General features: G+C 56.6%; 2 long non-coding RNA genes across 4 annotated transcripts; one reads left to right on the top strand and one right to left on the bottom strand.

The window, feature by feature from the left end:
* On the top strand, positions 28–15,209 carry LOC110255344. 3 transcript variants are annotated; one of them, XR_002335497.1, is made up of 5 exons: positions 169–792; positions 1,657–1,743; positions 1,828–2,115; positions 13,441–13,532; positions 15,043–15,209. It is a non-coding gene; the product is annotated as an uncharacterized LOC110255344 (long non-coding RNA). The 3 variants fall into 3 exon arrangements; XR_002335498.1 differs by lacking the exons at positions 13,441–13,532; positions 15,043–15,209 and adding an exon at positions 28–158 and having other exon boundaries at positions 670–792; positions 1,828–5,122; XR_002335496.1 differs by lacking the exons at positions 13,441–13,532; positions 15,043–15,209 and having other exon boundaries at positions 1,828–5,122.
* LOC110255343 lies at positions 13,533–18,427 on the bottom strand. The gene is made up of 3 exons (XR_002335495.1): positions 15,678–18,427; positions 15,220–15,303; positions 13,533–13,628 (listed from the first exon to the last, which is right to left on the bottom strand). It is a non-coding gene; the product is annotated as an uncharacterized LOC110255343 (long non-coding RNA).

Below are 19,143 nucleotides of genomic sequence, written 5' to 3'. Positions count from 1 at the left end.
GGTCCAGGCCCCGTCCTGGGCCCCCTGACAGGCTCAGCACACAGGAACTGTGCCCAGGGTCCTCACTGCAGACCACCCCGAGCTCCCCGTGTTGGTCAGAGCTGTTCCTGAGCACCTCGGAGCAGGATCTGGACTAACAAACAGCAGCTCCTGGACAGGTCTGTGCCCCTGGGCTTCTCTCTGTGCAGCCTCCCTCCACTGGGTTTTCCAGAGGCTTCCAATGCACACAGGGTACTGGCCGCTGTCTCCACCCACCTCCCCTCCTCTTCCTAATTCCAGGATTTCTCTCATGAGAAGAGGGTCTCTTGAAATTGTCTCCCACTCATGAGCCAGTTAAAATGATTAGAAAACGAGCTAGAGCTGCAGCCCCTTGTCTATCCGGACCCTCAGGACCCCACACCTGGTCCTTGTACTGACCCATTTGCAGCAAGACCCATTTCCTGCAACCATGAGCCCCTGATGGGTGAGAGTTGGCTGCCCAGCTGTTCCCAGGTGCTGAGTTGAGGTCTGTCTAAATAGCCCCTCCGGGCAGCAAGAGTACCTGCAGCTGTACCCGAGGGCACACTTTCTGCCCTGTTAGCCGCTGTGGGCCGGGGCTGTGTGGAGGGAGTGAGGAGCCATGGCCTGCGGGTGGGCCAGCCTGAGTGGCCTCTGCTGGCCCTTCCACAGGAATCGCCAGGCCACGACCTGCTAAGGAAGAGCACCCGAATCTGCCCTGGGAAGTCCTCCCCAGGCAGAGGTGAGGAAGCAAGAAAAAAGGCAGAGAGGGCTCAGACAGAAGGAGTTACTCAGGTAGGCAAAGGGAAAGCTTCCAGAAAAGCCCCGAGGCCAGGACCATCCCCGTGGCCTGCAGACGCCAGCTCGGCAAGCGAGCGCTCCTGGTACCCAGCCCTTTCTTCCAGGTTTTAAAGTCTGTGCATGTTCAGGTGGTTCACCCGGGAGGGTGGATAAAGCTCGGGAGCATCATCTGCTCGGAGATCCCGACACGGGCTGCCAGCTTTCCGGTGACGGCGCTCCCGTGGGGGCCGCTGCTGCGCGGGAGAGCGTTCCCCACCCCTGACCAGCCTCAGATGGTTCCCCGGGGCAGTGGGTGTCCTCACAGGGTTTTCTCTGTGTAACTGGCGGGTTCTTAATTAGCCGCGTGAAAGGCCCTAGGTCAGGGTTGAAATGCCCCCTCCCGTGTGCAGGTGTAGGAACCCGGGGGCCGTGTGCAGCCAGCACCCTTCGGGACGGCCTTCAGACTTGACCCCTCAACCTTGTGCTGTCCAGCCTCTGCTTTGGGTTTTCTGGGGGCCCAGAGCTGACTCTGAGGTCTCTCTAATCCAGGCTCTATCTGCCTTTAGATAGACCTGCACTTCCAGGATCCTACAGAGCAGCGTCTGTGGGGCCCTTCTGTGGCTTCTCTTGCAAATGACCCTGAGCTGGGTGGTTTAAAGCAACGGGAATCCATCCTCCCCCAGTCCTGGGGACCAGACATCCGAGGTCAAGTGTCTCAGCGCTGAAGTCCCTCCGGAGGCTCCAGGGGAGGGTCCTTCCTGCCCTTTCCAGCTCCTGGGGTGTCCAGGGGTCCCCAGGCTGTGGCTGCCTCCCTCCATCTCTGCCTTACCTCGGGTGGCTTCTCCTCTGTGTCTGTGTCCCCTCTTTGTCTCTTATCAGGACCCTGACATTGGGTTTAGGGCCACTCTAGCCCACAATGACCTCGTCTCAGGACCCTCATCCACACCCGCAAAGGCCCTTTCCTAGGTATGGTCCCGTTGATGTGTTCCGGGGGACACAGCTTTTCGGGCCACCATTCAATTCTGTGCATAAACCAACCCTCGTTTTAAGAGAAGACCAAGGTGCTGTGCTGACGGGCACAGACGCAGCCACGGGCGTGCGGGTCTGGGGAGAATGAGGACCCTGGAAGCACCTGGAAAGGAGCAAGGCCTGGCTGCGTCGGAAGCTGAGCGCTTCCACCACGTCCCGTGAGAACCGCCACTTCACCCTGTCGGTGGAGAGGAGCCCAGCGCCGAGTCCGGGAGAGGCTACCTTGCAGAGCCGGCCCCTCTGGGAGTCCATCCTCGGTGGCATCAGGCGACTGATGACTACGGGCTTCAAGGCATCACTTTCCGGCAGGTGATGACGGCACTGTCCCTTTAGGCTCAGCAAGACTAGAATGGGGGGTTGGAAGGAGACGCGTTTGGGAGCGTGTGAAGCTGGTTGTCAAGGAAACGTCCCCTTTAAGCTGAAGGCAGACCTTGGGGAGTTGGACTCCAGGCACCTTTTAAAGGGGCTGCCCTGAAGCACCCTGACCTGAGAGGTGGTCTCGGCACAGGCTGTGGTTTGAGGGAAGTGTGACAAGATGAAGCCTTCCTTTCTGTTCCTGATGGGGAGGGTTTTACAGGCACTTCAGCTTTCAGGGCGAATGTTTGTTACTGGAACAAAGTGCCGTGTCCTGAAATGGGCTCAAGCTCAAGATGTCTCTGCCCCCTTCATGGGAGGGTCCAGGGCGGGGGGTGTCAGGGGCCAGGCTCTGTCCCCCTTGTTTCTCCTCCCTGCTTCTGGGTGGAGGACTCCAACCAGGAGGGGGTGGGGTGCCCACGTGGGCACCGTGAGCGGGTAACGGATCACGGGCTGTGGTGGGCGACGGGCGGCTCTGCTGCAGCAGGGTCACCAGGGCACTAGCGCACGTCTCTGGGTCCTGTGAAGTGGGACTGCACGTGGGTGTGAGCTCTCTGGTGCTTGTGGTACTGGAAGTCACGGAGGAGGTGTCCCCCAGCAGGTGAAGCTCACGTCCCCAGTGGTGGTGAAGCCAGATCTGCGGTTCAGATGGGTGTGGCCGAGTGTACGGGAGAAAACCAACGCGTGTGCGTGTAGATCAGGCGCGCGGGGCTGCTTGAACTCTCCTCTCACGCGCCCTCCCCGGGGACACTCCTCAGCTGCGGAGGCTCCGTAACTCACGTGCAGGGGATGGAGCATGCCCAGCCTGAGGCCTGATTTGCCCTGCGTCCGAGTCTGCTTGGTGCTGCCACATCAAATGCCCGAGTCCAGGCGCTTACACAACAGACCTGTCTCCTCGCCTGGATGCTGTCTGAGATCAAGGTGTCTGCAGGCTGGTTCCTCCCGGGGCTTCTCTCTGCGTGTGGACCTCCGTCTTCTCCCCATGTGCTCACGTGGTCGCCCCTGTGCCTGTGTCCTGGTCTCTTCTTGTAGGACCTCAGTCCTGATGGACCAGGATCCACCCTCATAGCGTCGTTTTACCTTGACGGCTCTTGAAAACCCCATCTCCAAAGACAGTCACATCCTGGGTTCCTGGGGGTTAGGGAGCCAGCACGTGAGTTTTGTGGGGAAACAGCTGAGCCCACACCATCCTGCTTAGGACCTGGCTGGGCTTCGTCCCCCCTTCCCTCAAGTTCCATGGCAGTGGGGGTGGGTGTGAGACAGCCCAGGGGGAGGCCACTCATCCAGGTCTAGTTGGGGACAGTGCAGGGCCTTAGTTAGGGAGAGGGCAGGGACTGAGTTAGGCATAGTTCAGGGCATTTGTTAGGGATAGAGCTGGGCCTTGGATAGGGACAGATTAGGTCTAGTTAGGGAGCCCTCAAAGCCTTACTTAGGGAGAACTTAAGGGCATTAGTTAGGGACAGTATTGGGCCTTATTAGTGACAGCGCCGAGCCTTACTAAGGCTTGTGTAGTTGGGAGCAGCACAAGGCTTTAGTTAGGAACAGGGCAGGCCCTCCTTTGGGAGAGTGCAGCACCACAGTTGGCCAAAGCACAGGGCCTGAGTAAGGGACCTTGCCCAGCCTTAGTTAGGGACAGCTCAGTGCCTTAGTAAGAGACCTTGCCCAGGCTTTGTTAGGAACAGCTCAGGGCTTTAGGGACACTGCAGTGCTTTAGGTAGGGACAGCGCAGGGCCTTAGTTAGGGACACTGAAGTCCAGTTAGGGACACACGGAGGCTGAGGTCATGAACGAAGGGTGGGAGTGCAGCGGTATTTTGGTGGGCAGGCTGTGCTCATCTCTGTGCCCTTTCTCTTGAGATTTCTCTCCAACGTACTCCTTGCCTTTGCACCTGAGCCTCTTCCTGTCCCCGACTGGCATCATGGGGATCTGACCTAAAGGCGTGTCTTATTGCTTAAGGCAGGGTGACCTAAAGCTGGCTCTCCTGACTCAGTGGTGCAGCAGGGCAGCTGAGTGTTTTAAGGTCGTGGGATGTGGCAGGTTGGGGTGGATATCCTGGGAGGCTTTGAGAAATACCCCATCTGTAGGGCTCTTCACTGTGCTTAGAGGGAGAGGAGGACCGAAATCGAGCTGACAGGTGCCCAGGATTAGCGCCCCCCGGGCTGCTGAGAGAGACGGAGGGACTGAGAGTTGCTGTTAGAGCACATGGCCGCCAGAGGGCGCCAGAGCCCCAGCAGCGCCCCGCCCCCCGCAGCTCCCTGGCCGCACGTCCACGCTCAGAGGTAGGAGGAGATGGGTCGGTGGGGCCCCAAGGGGGTGCCCAGAGCTTGGGGCTTGGGTACAGGACACCTCTGACCACCTGCCCCCATTTTCCTCATCTCGGAGAGGAGACACACTTCTGCCTTCATATCTGTGATCAATTCTTGTCTGGTGGGGTGGCCCAACGGCTAGAGAGCGTGACAGGCTGGCTGTGGTCTGCGTGCCCTTTGATGGTTTGGAGGCACAGCTCCGGCCCCGGAAATACCTGGCGCACATCTTGCATGTGCAGTTTTCTAGAATCAGCTTGCAAGGGCTTTGGGCTGGTGGTCGTGAATGGAGGGTGTCAAAGGGGTGCTATGTTGGGGGGTGGGCTACGCTCCCCCCTGTGAACTTTGTTTTGAAATTGATCCCCAGCTTCCTTTCTCCCTTCCCTCTTCCCACCTCTTGGTAGGGAAAAATACCTAAAACCCAGTGACGTGAACAAAGGGTGTGAGGTTACTGATTTAAAGCTGGGCCCCAGGACTGAAGGGTCCAGATGGATTTAACGGCCACTCCTGTGCATTAAAAAGCAGGGCGGCTGAGGGATGGCAGGCTGGGGGGTGGTGTCAGGTGGGGCGAGGGCCCTGGCAGACCGAGAAATCCGGGCCCCGTCTGCAGGGCCTTTCATGGTGCTCATGTTAGGGCACCGTTGACTGAACCACTGAAACCGCCCCCTGGGCCAGGCAGGACCCCAGCCCTTGCAGGAGTTGTGTCACAGCAGGTGGCCCTGAGGAGAAACACGGTGCTGCCCTGGAGACAAAGTGGGAGGGTTGGGAGGGCATGGAAGGGGGGCAGACGACCAGCCTCCCTGATCCGTAGGCTCCGTCTCGGCTGAGAAGCACGTGTGCCACCAGGAAGGCCCCCGGTCCCGTAACACCTGAGGCTTCGAGCCGCATGGCGGAGCCGTTCTCCTGGGCTCCCTCCCCTGCTGCCCTCCGCCTGGGCGTCCTTCCCAAGAAGCCTCTCTCTCTGTCGGCACGTGTGTCTCCTGAGACAATTCATTTCCCAGTGTCAGACAGGAGCCCACACTGGGCCCTGGAGGGGTCCCCTTCTGCCGCAGCTGGCGACTCTGCCAAGGCACCTTCCTCACCGGGACTGATATTCCGAACATCAGGCCCCAGCTCTGCTCCCTCATCCCCCGCTTCTCTCAGTCTTGCCACTCTCCCTCCCGCTGAAACCTCTGAAGACTCCGCATACTTCCATTTACTGTCGGTGCGCTGAGGCGGAGCAGGCCCTGGGACGTCCTGGGAACAAGCCTTCCTGTGTCCCCTGCTTCGGGATTTTAGGGAACCAGCTTCAGCCTCCGTGACCTCCCCTGAGCTCCCAAAGGGCAGGTTCAAACTGCTGCTCATCAGGGAAGGGAGGGGAGGCAGAGACAGGAGACCAGTCAAGAGGCAGCAGGGCAGCCCCGGGACCGAGTCCTGGATCCCCTTCAAGGAACACGCATAACAGCCTCTGAGTCCCTCTGCAGAACGAAGCCCCCAACACGTGACAACCAGAGTGGAGGACCCCCGGAACCAGTCCTGGGGCCACGAAACACCGACTCTGAGGGGAGTAAAGCTTGCATCCACCCCGCCCTTGTCTGGGCCCCTATTTTCTCTCCCCAAACTCTAAAAGCACCTCCTGTTCTCTCCCGAAGGCGGGCACAGTCCTTAGGGCATGAGCCGGCTGTGGCCTCCTCTGCCTGGCAAAGCAATAAGGCTATTTTTTCCTCCTTTACCCCGAACGCTCTCTCCAAGTTTCTATTCGACACCAGTGGACAGACACCAAGTTTCGGCCACTGTACTGGGATCTGCCATTCCGTGTCTCTGAGGGTTTTCTGAGAGACGGCAATCTTATATTTCGGGGGCCTATGACTAGGATGCCCCCCCCCCGCCCCGTGTTTGTGCATGAGATGTTGTGATTTGTGATGGCCATTCTGCCTTGTGACATGGGATGTTCTGGTTCTGTTCCACTGCGGTGCCCTCTGGGGTGAATTCTGTCTGACTGGGAAGATTTTCACTATGAGCCTAAGACTAAGAAAAAGACACTTTATTTTAATACAGTGTAGCCACAATATTCTTTAGATTCCAGAGAAAATTGGTCTAGGTGAAACTCTTGAAAATTTCAAAACTGGTTTTTTTGGCATAGAGTTAGAAAAAGCGAGTTCGATAAAGTATCTTTTCAGAATTCTGACCCTGCGATAACAAATTCTTCTGGGAGAACTTGTGTTTCTGTCCACGCACCTTGAGACCTGGGCTCTCAGGATCGCGTGTCTAGGCCATCGCTAATGGACCTGCATGGGTCGTGCAGTGGTTTTAGCATCTGGTTGGCCTCATACTGGCTTCTGGAGAGCAGGGCGTATGGCCGTGAATGCAGTGCATTGATGCAGTGGTGTTGGGGGTGGGGGACTAAGCCGACCCCTGGGCTTTTCGCCTCCAGAGATCTACAATTGTTCTTCCATCCCAGCCAAGCCTCTTCCTCCGCTGTCAGACACCTGCTGCAAGGAAGCTTCCTAAAACCAGGAAACGTGAATAAAGGCTGGGTGGTCCTTGATTACAAGCCGGGTCCCACGGCTGAATGATGCTGATTGAGTCAGAGCCTGCTCACATGACTTATAAAGTCGGGTCCTTGATTTGAGGGGGAGGTGTCGTGTGGGGGAGGGTCCTGGCCGACTGTGAGCAAGTCATGCCCCCCCGCCCCCGCAGTGTATCTCAGTGCGCCCCAGAGGGGGAGGAGCAAGGGCATCAGGCTGGCAAGGGGCCCAGGCCAGCACAGACCAGGCTTCTGCTGGGGGAGGCAGAGGCGGGGCTGAGAGGTGCTGTTAGAGCACATGTCCGCCAGAGGGCGCCAGTGCACAGCAGCGCCCCTGCAGCTCCCTGGTCGCACCTCCAGGCTCAGAAGGGGGTTGGACATGGCCCCATGGAATTTCAAGGAGGTGCAGGAGCCGGGTGTTTGAGTTCATGGTGCCTCTGACCCTGTGAACCAATTTGCCTCAACTGAGGGGACAGTTCTGCCATCACATGTCACAAGATGAGGGAGATAGAGAGGCTGTCTGTGGTCTGAGTGTCCTTTGCTTGTTTGCAGGCAGAACTCTAGACCCAGAGACATCTGGCTTGAGTGTGGTACATGCAGTTTTCTAGAATCAGCCTGGCAGGGAGTTTGGCTTCCGGAAAGCTGGGCTTCAGTTGTGAATGCAGTGTGTCTATGCGGTGGTCTTTTGGGGGGTGGGCTGTGCTCATGGTTGGGTTCTTTCTCTCTAGAGAGCTCTACAACCTTCATCTTCTCCCTGCACCTGAGCCCCTTCAGCCTCTGCAGGACACACATTTGAAGGAAACTGTCTAAATCCATGTAAGGAGACTCATGGCCGGGTTATTTAGGATTCCAAGCAGAGTCCTGGGGAGGAAGGCTGCTGAGTCAAAGTCTTCTGTCCTGACTTAAATAGCAGGGTTGCTGATTTCAGGGAGTGGACAAAGTCGGGTGTGGTGAGTGGCCTGGCTGATTGTGAATAAGTCACAACCCCACCATCGTGCATCTGAGTGTGAGGGAGACAGGTAAGAAAACCACACGGGCACGTGGCCCAGGCAAGGGCAGACCAGGGTTCCTCTGGGAGGCAGAGGAAGGGCTGAGACTGGTAGTTAGATGCCACGTCCAACAGGTGGCGCCTGAGTGACAGCAGTCCTCCCCACCAGTGCCCCCCCCTGCAGCTCCCTGACCACAGAACCAAGCTCAGATATAGGGTGGAACATGATTGGTGGAGGCCCAAGTCGGTTCCCAGACATTTGCCTTTGGTTACACGGTGCCTCCAACACTGTGACCCAATGTGCCTCAACTCGGAGAAGGACGAAGGTTCTGCCGTCCCATCTCAGGCTCCGTCTCTGCACAATCATGTGGTCCAGAGGATGGAGAGTTTGACAGGCTGCCTAGGGCATGAGTGCTTGTTTGGAGGATATCACTGGATCCAGAAATCCCCGGCTTATGTCTTGGGCCTGCAGTATTTTAGAATCGGCCTGGGGTGACATTGGCTTCTGGAAAGTGAGGCTGTTAGCGGTCAGTATGGTGCATCACTGGGGTGGTGTCGTGGGGGCGGGTCTCAGCCATTCCTGAAGCGTGTTGACTCATTCAGAGCCTGCTCACATGACTTATAAAGTGGGCCCATTGATTTCGGGGTGTGTGGTGGTGTCGTGCAGGGTGAACGTCTTGCTTGAAAGTGAGCTACTCATACCTGGCTGGTAGTGTATTGCATTGCTCCGAAGGGGAGCGGAATAAGGACCTGAGGCTGGCTGGTGCCCCAGGCCAGTGCATGCTCCTGACTGGGAGGCAGAGGAAGAGCTGAGAGCTGCTGTTAGAGCACATGTCCGCCAGAGGGCGCCAGCGCACAGCAGCGCTCCCTGTACCTACCTGTTTGGATCTCCACGCTCAGAAGGGGATTGGGGTTTCATGGGAACCAGCATGAAACCAAGGCCTTTTTCACACTATCTGTTTGCAGTAGCTTCCTTGGAACAAGTGTCTGTCGGAGGAAGAAGAGTCTCGGGTGCCGGGGCTGAGGGGTGCTGATTGATGGCCAGCAGGCTCCATTGATTACCAAGCAGGGTGTCTGATTCAGGGAGTGGGATGGTCTGGGTGGGATGAGTGCCCTGGATGACTTTGAGATAGTCATACCCCATCCACCATGCATTTCTGTGCACTGGGAGGGAGACAAGTGAGGAACTCAGGCTGGCAAGTGGCCCAGGCCAGTGCAGACCAGGGTTCTGCTGAGGGAGGCAGAGGAAAGACTGAGAGTTGCTGTTAGAGACTATGGCCACTAGATGGCGCCAGAGCACCAGCAGAGCCACCCCTCTGCATCACCCAGACTTCACCTTCAGGTTCAGAGGCAAGGTTGGAGATGGGTCCTTGGGACACCAAGGAGGTGCCCAGAGCCTTCCATTTTGGCATGTGGTGCCTCTTTCCAAATTTGCCTATTCTGAGAGAGGGAAATATTTCTGCCATCACATCTCTGGTTCAATTCCTGCATGGTCAGTTGTCCCAATGGCTGGAGAGTTTGACAGCCTGTTGGGGGTCTGCCCTTTGACTGTAGGCAGATCTCTGGATCCAGAAATACATACTTGGAGTCCTGGGTGTACCATTTCTATAATCAGGCTGGAGTGCAGCTTGACTTCTGGAAAGCTGGGCTTCTGGCTGTGAGGTACCAGAGACTCCACCTGGTGGATATTCTGGGATGGGCTGGGCTGGTCCCTGTGCCTTTTCTCTCCAGAGATCCTCCAAAACCTCCCCCTGCCCTCCTGCCTGGTCCTGTTGCTGCTCTGCCCACCCCAGTGATAAGGAACCCACCCCAGTCCAGGTAACATGATGAAAGCCTGGGTGATCCTTGATTTCAAGCTGTTCCAGGGCTGAAGGGTGCTGACATTCAAAGGCTGCTCATTTGACCTAAAAAGAGAGGTGTATGGCTGATTTCAGGGATGGGTTTATGTCAGGGGTGGGTGTAGGTGCCCCGGCGACTCTGAGATAGTGATACCTCTGCCTGTAGGGTATGTCAGTGGGCTGAGAGAAGAATAAGGAAATCATGCTGGCAGGAGCCTGGGCCAGATCAGAGCAGGGTTCTGCTGAGGGATGCAGAAGGCGGCCTGGGAGTTGCTTTTAGAGCCTGTGTCCACCAGAGGGTGCCAGAGGACGAGCAGAACCCCCTCTTCTGCTCCATGGCTGCACTTTCAGACTCACATTCAAGGTGGAAGATGGGTTGGAGGAAGCCCAAAGAGGTACCCAGACCTGGGGCTGGGTTACAGGGCACCTCCAGTCTCTGGACAATTTGCCTCATCCCAGAAAAAGGGACATGGTTCTGCCATTGCATCTCAAGTTCAATTCCTGCATGGTCTGGTTAACTAATGGCTAGAGAGTTTGACAGGCTTTCTTGGGTCTGAGTCTCCTTTGATTATTTGGAGGCCCAGCTCTGGACCCAGAAACACCTGGTTTGAATTTGGCTGTACAACTTGCTCGAATGATGCTGGTCCACCTGGAGTTGAGCTTCTGGAAGGCTAGTCTCCTGGCCGTGACTGCACTGCGTAAGCCTGGTGGTTTTGGGGGGCAGGCCATGCTCATACCCCTGCTGTTTCTCTCTGGAGGTCTCCTCACGCTTTTTCTCCCCTCCCACCTGAGCCTCCTTTCTCCTATGCCGGACACCTGCTGCAAGGAAGGTGCCTAAAACTGGGCAAGGTGAATAAAGGCTGGGGGTGGTTCCTGGTTTCTAGCTGGGTCCCAGGGCTGAAGGGAGCTGACTGATTTGGAGCCTGCTCACATGACTTAGAATGCAGGGTCCTTGATTTGAGGATGCGGGGGAGATGTCGTGTGGGGTGAGGGTCCTGGCCGACTGTGAGAGAGTCATGCCCCCACCCGCAGTGTAGCTCAGTGCACCCGAGAGGGGGAGGAGCAAGGGCATCAGGCTGGTAAGGGGCCCAGGCCAGCACAGACCAGGCTTCTGCTGGGGGAGGCAGAGGCGGGGCTGAGAGGTGCTGTTAGAGCACATGTCCGCCAGAGGGCGCCAGTGCACAGCAGGGCCCCTGCAGCTCCCTGGTCGCACCTCCAGGCTCAGAAGGGGGTTGGACATGGCCCCATGGAATCTCAAGGAGGTGCAGGAGCCGGGTGTTTGAGTTCATGGTGCCTCTCACCCTGTGGCCCAATTTGCCTCAACTCAGTGACAGAATGGAGTTTGCCACTTGTCTGATTCAGTTCCTGTCTGGTCATGTGGCCCCAAGATGACGGGGAGAGAGAAGATATCTGTGGTCTGAGTGTCCCTTGCTAGTTTGCAGACCTCTGGATGCAGAAACACCTGGCTTGAATGTGGTACATGCAGTTTTCTAGAATCAGCCTGGCAGGGAGTTTGGCTTCTGGAAAGCTGGCTTCTGGTCATGAATGCAGTGTGTTTTGTGGTGGTCATTTGGTGGGTGGGCTGTGATCATGGCTGGGCTCGCTCTCTCCACTGATCTCCAAAATCTGTCTGTCCTCTGCTCCTGAGGGGCTTCAGCCTCTGCAGGACACCCATTCAAAGGAAGCTGTCTAAATCCATGAAGGTGAATCATGGCTGGATTGAGTCCCAGGGAGGGAGGCTGCTGATTCAAAGCCTGTTGTCCTGACTTAAGTAGGAGGGTTGCTGAGTTCAGGGCATGTGGTAAATTCAGGCGGGGTGAGTGGCCTGACCAACTGTGAGTCAGTCAACCCCTCGCCCATCTGCATTTGAACACAGAGAGGAGGAGACGGGTAAGAAAATCACACAGGATGGAGCCTCAGGCTAGTGCAGAGCAGGTTCCTCTGTAGGAGGCAGAGGAAGGGCTGGGACTGGCTGTTAGGGCCCATGTCTGCCAGATGGCTCAGGAGTGAGGGCAGAGCTCCTTCCCAAAGACACCCCTCCTGCTGACAGCAACTCCATGGCTGACTCACCAGGCTCAGATACAAGGTGGGAAATGTTTTCATGGTGCGGGAGGGTTGCTGATTTTTGGGAGTGGGATAAAGTTGGATGGGGTGAGTGGCCTGGCCGACTGTGAGACTTTCATGCCACCACCCTCGTGCACTGGAGTGTGCTGAGAGGGAGGGTGCTATGACAGTCACGCTGATAAGTGCCCCACGTGAGTGCAGAGCAGGGTTCCTCTGTGGGGTGTAGAGGAAGGGCCGAGACTTGCTGTGAGTGCCCATGTCTGTCAGATGGTGCCAGAGCACCAACAGAACCCCCTCTGCGGCTCCATGGCTTCACTTTCAGCCTCAAATATATGGTTGGAGATGGGCTGGTGGAAGCCAAAAGAGGTGCCCAGAGCTGGGGCTTAGCTACAGGGCACCTCCAAGTCTATGGACAATTTGCCTCATCTCAGAAGAGGAACATAGTTCTGCCATCTCATCTCAGGTTTAATTCCTTCATGGTCCACTGGCCCAATGGCTAGAAATTTTGACAGGCTGTCTGGGGTCTGAGTCCCCTTTGATTGTTTAGAGGTATGACTCTGGACCCAGAAATACCTGGCTTGAATTTTAGCCCTACAGTTTGCTGGAATCTGTTGGTCCATTTGGAGTTGATCTTCTAGAAATCTGGAATGCTGGTTGTGAACGTACTATGTCAACCGGTGGTTTTTTTGGGGGCAGGCTGTGCTCAGGCCCAGGCTCTTTCTCTCTAGAGACCTCCTCATGCTTTTTTTCCCCTCCCACCTGAGACCCTTCCTCCTCTGCCAGACGCCTGTTTGAAGGAAGCTACTGCAACTCGGTAACATGAATAAAGCCTGGGTGGTCCTCGGTTTCTATCTGGGTCCCAGGGCTGAAGGATGCTGATTGATTCAGAGCCTGCTAAAGGGACTGACAAAGTGGGGTCACTGATTTCAGGAGGTGTGGGGAGAGTATCCAGGGCGATTGTAAGAATTTCATACCCCCCGCTCCCGCAGTGTATCTCAGTGCGCCCGAGAGGGGGAGGAGCAAGGACATCAGGCTGGCAAGGGGCCCAAGCCAGCACAGACCAGGCTTCTGCTGTGGGAGGCAGAGGCAGGGCCGAGTTGCTGTTGGAGCACATGTCCACCAGAGGGCGCCAGCGCACAGCAGAGGCCCCTGCAGCTCCCTGTTTGCCTGTCCAGGCTTCCAAGTGGATTGGAGATGGACCCATGGAACCTCGAGGTGGTGCCTGGAGCCTGGTTTGTTCATAATGCCTTGGACCCTGCGGCCCAATTTGCCGCAACTCAGTGAGGGGACAGAATTCTTCCATCACGTGTCTAATTCAATTCCTGTCTGGTCAGGTGGCCCCAAAATGACGGAGATTGACAGGCTGTCTGTGGTCAGAGTGTCCTTTGCTAGTTTGCAGGCAGACCTCCATCCCCAGAAACACCTGGCTTGAATGTTGGATGTGCAGTTTTCTAGAATCAGCCTGGCAGGGAGTTTGGCTTCTGGAAAGCTGGGCTTCATGTCATGAATGCAGTGTGCCTGTGCTGTCGTCTCTTGGTGGGTGGGGGGTGGACTGTGCTCATGGCTGGGTCTTTCTCTCCAGAGAGCTCCACAACCTCCATCTTCCATTGCACCTGAGCCGCTTGAGCCTCCACGGGACACCCCCTTGAAGGAAGCTGTCTAAAGCTACATAAGGTGAATCACAGCTGATTTGTTTAGGATTCCAAGCAGAGTCCCAGGGAGGAAGGCTGCTGATTCAAAGCCTGCTGTCCTGACTTAAAAGGAGGGTGGCTGATGTTGGGGAGTGGGATAAAGTTGGGTGGGGTGAGTGGCCTGGCCGGCTGAGACAGTCACTCCCCTCGCCCCCCATTGTGCATTTCAGTGTGCTGATAGGGAGATAGGTAAGAAAACCACACGACAGGTGCCCCAGGCCAGTGCAGAGCAGGGTTCCTCTGTGGGAGGCAGAGGAAGGGCTGAGACTTGCTGTGAGGGCCTCTGTCCACCAGCCTGAGCTGGAGAAACAGCAGAGCTTACCCGACCCCCACCTACTCTCACCACCATGGCCGCATCACCAGGCTCAGATTCAGGATGCAAAAGGCTTGGTGGAGGCCCAAGTGGGTACCCAGACATTTGCATTTGGGTACTTGGTACCTCCTACGCTGCGACCCAATGTGCCTCAGCTCAGAGGAGGATTAAAGTTCTGCCACCACATTTCACGTTCAATCTGTGCCTGATCAGGTGGCCAATGGCTGGAGAGTTTGACAGGCGGCCTCAGGCCTGAGTGTCCTTTGCTAGTTTGAAGCACATCGCTGGACCCAGAAACCCTGCCTTAAATCTTGGGCGTGCGGAGTTGTAAATCAGCCTGGGGTGAATTTGGCTTCTGGAAAGCTGGGCTTTTGGTCATGAATGCAGTGCATTAATGTGGTGGTGCTGTGGGGGCAGGTCTCAGCCTCTCCCTCTGCCTTTCTCTTTAGAGAGCTCCACCTCCTCCTTCCTCCTGTTCCACTTGAGCCTCTTCCTCCTCTGTGGGGGAGCCTGTCAAGGAACCTACCTCAATCCAGGGAGTGTGAATGACGCCTGGGAGGTCCTGGATCTCAAGCCAGGTACAGGGTTGCGGGGTGCTGATGGAGGGCCACCTGGTTCCACTAACTTACCAAGGTGTCTGATTTCAGGGAGTGGGGTGGTCTCAGTTGGGGTGAGGGCCCTGGCTGACTCTGAGATAGTCCCCCCATCATGCCTTTCAGTGCGCTGTGAGGGAGAGGACTTAGGAAATCAGGCTGGCAAGGGGCCCAGTCCTCTGCCTGGAGTGCAGACCAGGCTTCTGCTGTGGGAGGCAGAGGGAGGCCTGAGAGTGTTAGAGCAGATGGCCACCAGATGGCGCCAGAGCACCAGAGTGCCCCCTGCTGCATCGCCTGGACTTCACCTTCAGGCCCCCAGGCAAGATTGGAGATGGGTCTTGGTCCAGTGGCCCAATGGCTAGAGAGTTTGACAGGCTAACTCAGGTCCGATTCCCGTTGGTGGTTTGGAGGCACAACTCTGGACCCAGAAATACCAGGCTTGGATTTTGGCCCTACAATTTGCTGGAATCAGGCTGGTCCATGTAGAATGTACTTCCAGAAAGGTGGCCTTCTGGTTGTGAAGGCGCCGTGTCAGCACAGTGGTTTCGGGCGCAGACTGTGCTCATACCTGTGCTCTTTCTCTCCAGAGATCTCAAGCTTTTCCTTCCCTCCCACCTGATCCTCTCCCTCCTCCGCCAGACACCTGCTGCAGGGAGGTTACCTAAAACCAGGTAACTTTTACAAAGGCTGCATGGTCCTTGGGTTCATGCTGGGTCCCAGGGTTGAAGGGTGCTGACTGATCAGGGGCTGCTCACAGGACTTACCAAGTGGGGTTGTTGATTTCAGGGTGTGGGGTGAGTTCCGGCTCTGAGATTGTCACACCCCAGCCCGTAGCGTGTTTCTGGGCACTGAAAGGGAGAGGAGGAAGGAAATCACACTGGCAGTGCCCCCGGGCCCTGCAGAGCAGACTTCTGCCGCTGGAGGCTGTCAGGGCTCCGAGTTGCTGTTAGAGCAGCACAGTCTGGTCAAAGGGCTCTGGAGAACCCCGGAGACCCTCCACTCCTTCAGGCTGAAATACGTGGTTGCCGATTGTATGACGAGACCCCACGGAAGTGCTCGGGGCTGAGATGGGGTTACAGGGCGCCTCTTATCATCTGGCCAATTTCTTTCACCTCAGGATACTGGCATAATTCTGCTCACACATCTTTGGCTCAAATTCAGCGTGTTTCTCTGATAAATGACCAGAAAATTTGACAGGCTCTCTGAGGGGACAAGCAAATACCTGGCTTGAATCTCGAATGTTCAGGTTTCTGAAAGTGGCTGACATCACGCCCTCTCTTCTTGGGTGTTCAGTTCGCTGAGAGGAAGGAGCAGAGGACACTCACGCCGGTCTGTGCCCAAGACCAGTGCTTCAAACGGCAAAGCCCCATCTTTAGCCCTGTTGTTTCTGGACCCAAGGGTCTGCCTCTGGAGCAACAGGGCCAGCTGACCCAGGGAGCCTGTCACACTCTGGCCCTGGGGCACCGATCTGGCTGACATGCCCGCCAGATGCTGAGGGCACAGCTGTGTCCCTGCCCTGAGGTGAGTCCGTTTGGCCAGAGCCGTAGAGGCTCCCTGTTTCCAGCCCAAGCCTCTGAGCATGTGCTGAGGGTCCCACAGTCCTCCCTCAACTGCACCTCTGAGCCCGGAGTCTCAGCCAGGCGTCTGCCAGGGGCTCTGCCTGGGCTGGGGTTCAGCCTGGCGACCTTCATCTAACACCGTCTCTCAGCCCTTCCTCCTGTTTCTCAGCCGCCCTAGAAGCTACCCGGGCCTTGGGCCTGAGCTGCTCGATTTCATTTCTCCTCAGCTGCTGAGCCGAATGAATGCCCTAGATGCTGAGGTATTTCCCTCTCACAGTGTCCCCGAGTGCTCACCCCAACTTACCCCACCCCAATACATAAAAACCTCTGCATCCCCACCATTGGGTACCGAGAGCCTTCTTTAAATCAGTCCCAGCTGCCTTCCCTCTCAGGCCCTTCCCTTAGTTCTGCTCCTTGAAACAGCGATTGCAGACAGGACATAGAGGTTCAGATGGAAGGGGAAGAAAGAATCCGGGGAGAACTCCTGAAAGATAAAGCCCAGGGATTCCTGTCTGCCCCTCAAAATAGCATCACTTTCACAAGCTCCCTTCATGACCACCAGCCCCGTTGGACACGTGATGACTTTACAGAAGCTGCAGGATTGGTAATTGCGAGGCCAAGATTCAAGCAGATATTGTGGGTCCAGTGTCCCTGCCCCCTGAGAAACTAAGAGCAAACCAACCCCAGAGAACGTGTTCACCTCTCTGGCCCCTGGGCAGCCAGAGCCGGATGGAACTACCCATCAGATGCAGAAAGCAAACATCTTTCTGCTCCCTGATGCGAGTCAATTTGTGCCAGAGAGTCAATAGCGCCCTGTGAGCCATCTTAACACATCCTAGGACTCCCACTAACCCCTCTTGGCACCACCTCGTAGCCTGGAGGTGCAGCCAGGGGGCTTCAGATGGGCTTTGTCTGTGCTCTGGCCCCTTCTGGAGGCCGTCTCCTCTAACACTGACTCTCAGCCTTTCCTCCGGTTTCCCTCAGCAGCCCCCCAGGGCTCTCCTGGCCTTGGGCAACTGCCAGCTTGATAGAATTCCTCCTCACCTTCTAAGCCAAGTGAAGTGCCCAGAGAGAGGGGCAATTCTCTCAAAGACTCCCAGCACACACACCCCCACCCCACCTTAATGCATTAAAATCCTTTTAATTACCCTACTTTAATTCCCGAGACCTTTAGGTCTGCTCCCTGAAACAGGGCTTGGGGACAGGAAAACGAGGCCCCAAAGGAAAGAGAGGAGGGAATTTGGGGGAGGGGTCTTGCAGCGCAAAGCCTAGCGATTTGCAGTCTTTTGCACAGTCGCCCAGTGGAACCAGCACCACTGTTAGACGCTCCCTTCCCGACCATCAGCCCCTTTGCCGCATGACAATGACCTGGGTGGGGGGCGGGGCCAAGACTCAAGACAGACATTTCCCGTCCAGAGTCCTGCCTCTGAGAAACAGAAAGCAATCCATCCCCAGAGAACCTGTCAAACTCTCCTGCAGCTGGGCCACCCAGGCAGGCGGGAAACGCCCATCAGATGCTGAAGGTGTTAAGTCCCCTCCCTGAGGTGAGGCCATTTGGGTCAGAGTGTTGGAGGCACCCCAACCACCGCCAAATCGATGAGCCTGTGCTGAGTGCTCCCACATTCCTTCTTCCACTCGGGCTCTGAGCCTATTCGAATGTGCTGCCAGGCAGCGGCAGAGGGTCTCCGCCGGGGCTCCGTGCGGCCTGGTGACCATCTGCTCTGACCCCATCCCTCAGCCCTTCCTCCCGGTTCCCTCAGCAGCCCCTGCAGCTACCCTCTCCTTGGGCCCTGGCCGCTTGATTTCACTGCTCCTCAGCCACCCAGCACAGTGAAGTACCCCAGACACTGGGTCCTTCTCAGTCTCCCGCACGCAGCCTACCCGATCCCCGGACATTCAAACTCTCCGCCTCCCCACCCACTGCGTCTTGAGTCTTTAAATCAATCCGCTTTCATTCGCAAGACCTGCCTTCAAGTCGGCTCCTTGCGATACAGAGGTAGAGGCCAGAAAAAAAAAAAAAAAAGGCTCAGATGGAAAGTGAGGTTTGGGGAGACGCCTTGAGGAAGAGACCCAGGGCTCCTCCAGCCGCCCCGAGCACCCGCCCCTTTCACACCGGAGGACCTCAGGAGCCCGGCGGCTCGGAACCTGTACGTCCGAGAGACTCAAGACAGATATTTGCGTGTCCAGAGTTCTGCCTCTGAGAAAACAAAGGTTGCGTTTCCTTCCAACAACAGCTCGCAGCCCTCGCCTCTCATTCCCTCGGCGGCTCAGCAGGACGTGCTGGCCTCGGACCCATGCCAGCTGGAGGTCCTTTCTCCTCCCCTTTAGCGCAAGGACTGCCCAGCAGCCGGGGCCTTCCCTTCTCACAGGCGCCCAGAGCGCTCACCTCGGCCGCCTCCGCCCCAAGCGTGAGACTCCCCGCCTCCCGGTTCCCGAGAGCCTTGTTTATTTCAACCCTGCGCTCAGGGCGGCTCCCGGAAACCCGCTTAGACACGGGGAAAAAAGCTCAGATGGAAGCACAGTTAGAAACGCAGGTAGAACTATTGAGAGACAAGGTACCTAGATTGGCACAGGTGCCACAAAAAATGTGCCCTTTTAACATGTTCCGTTCACAAACATCCACATTTTTCCCCCCTTTTTTCAGGGCTACACCCGCAGCATATGGAGATTCCCAGGCTAGGGGTCCAGCTGCAGCTACAGCTGCTGCCTATGCCACAGCAACACAGGATCCAAGCTGTGTCTGTGACCTACAGCACAGGTCACAGCAACACCGGACCCTTAACCCACAGAGCGAGGCCAGGGATAGAACCAGCAACCTCATGGTTCCTAGTTGGATTCGTTTCTGCTGCACCAAGGTGGTAACTCCTGAAAAAAAATTTTTTTTAATGTAACAACATCATGGAGGCTCGAGGCTTGAAAACTGTAAGCCCAAGATTCAGACAGACATGTCAAATCCAGAGTCCTGCCTTTTGAGAAAGAAAAACCAATCTGACCCCAGAGAATTTGTCAAATTGGGCTGCCTGACTGGGCTTGACATGCCCATCAGATGCTGAAGGCACAGGCCTGTCCCCTCCCTGAGGTTAGGCAATTTAGGCCAGAGGGTCAGAGTCACCCTGTAACCAACCCCAA

The sequence above is a fragment of the Sus scrofa genome, chromosome 9, assembly GCF_000003025.6.
Source record: "Sus scrofa isolate TJ Tabasco breed Duroc chromosome 9, Sscrofa11.1, whole genome shotgun sequence".
NCBI lineage: Eukaryota > Metazoa > Chordata > Mammalia > Artiodactyla > Suidae > Sus > Sus scrofa.
Note: the sequence above shows the minus strand (reverse complement) of the source record. Positions and strands in the feature narration are given on the sequence as shown.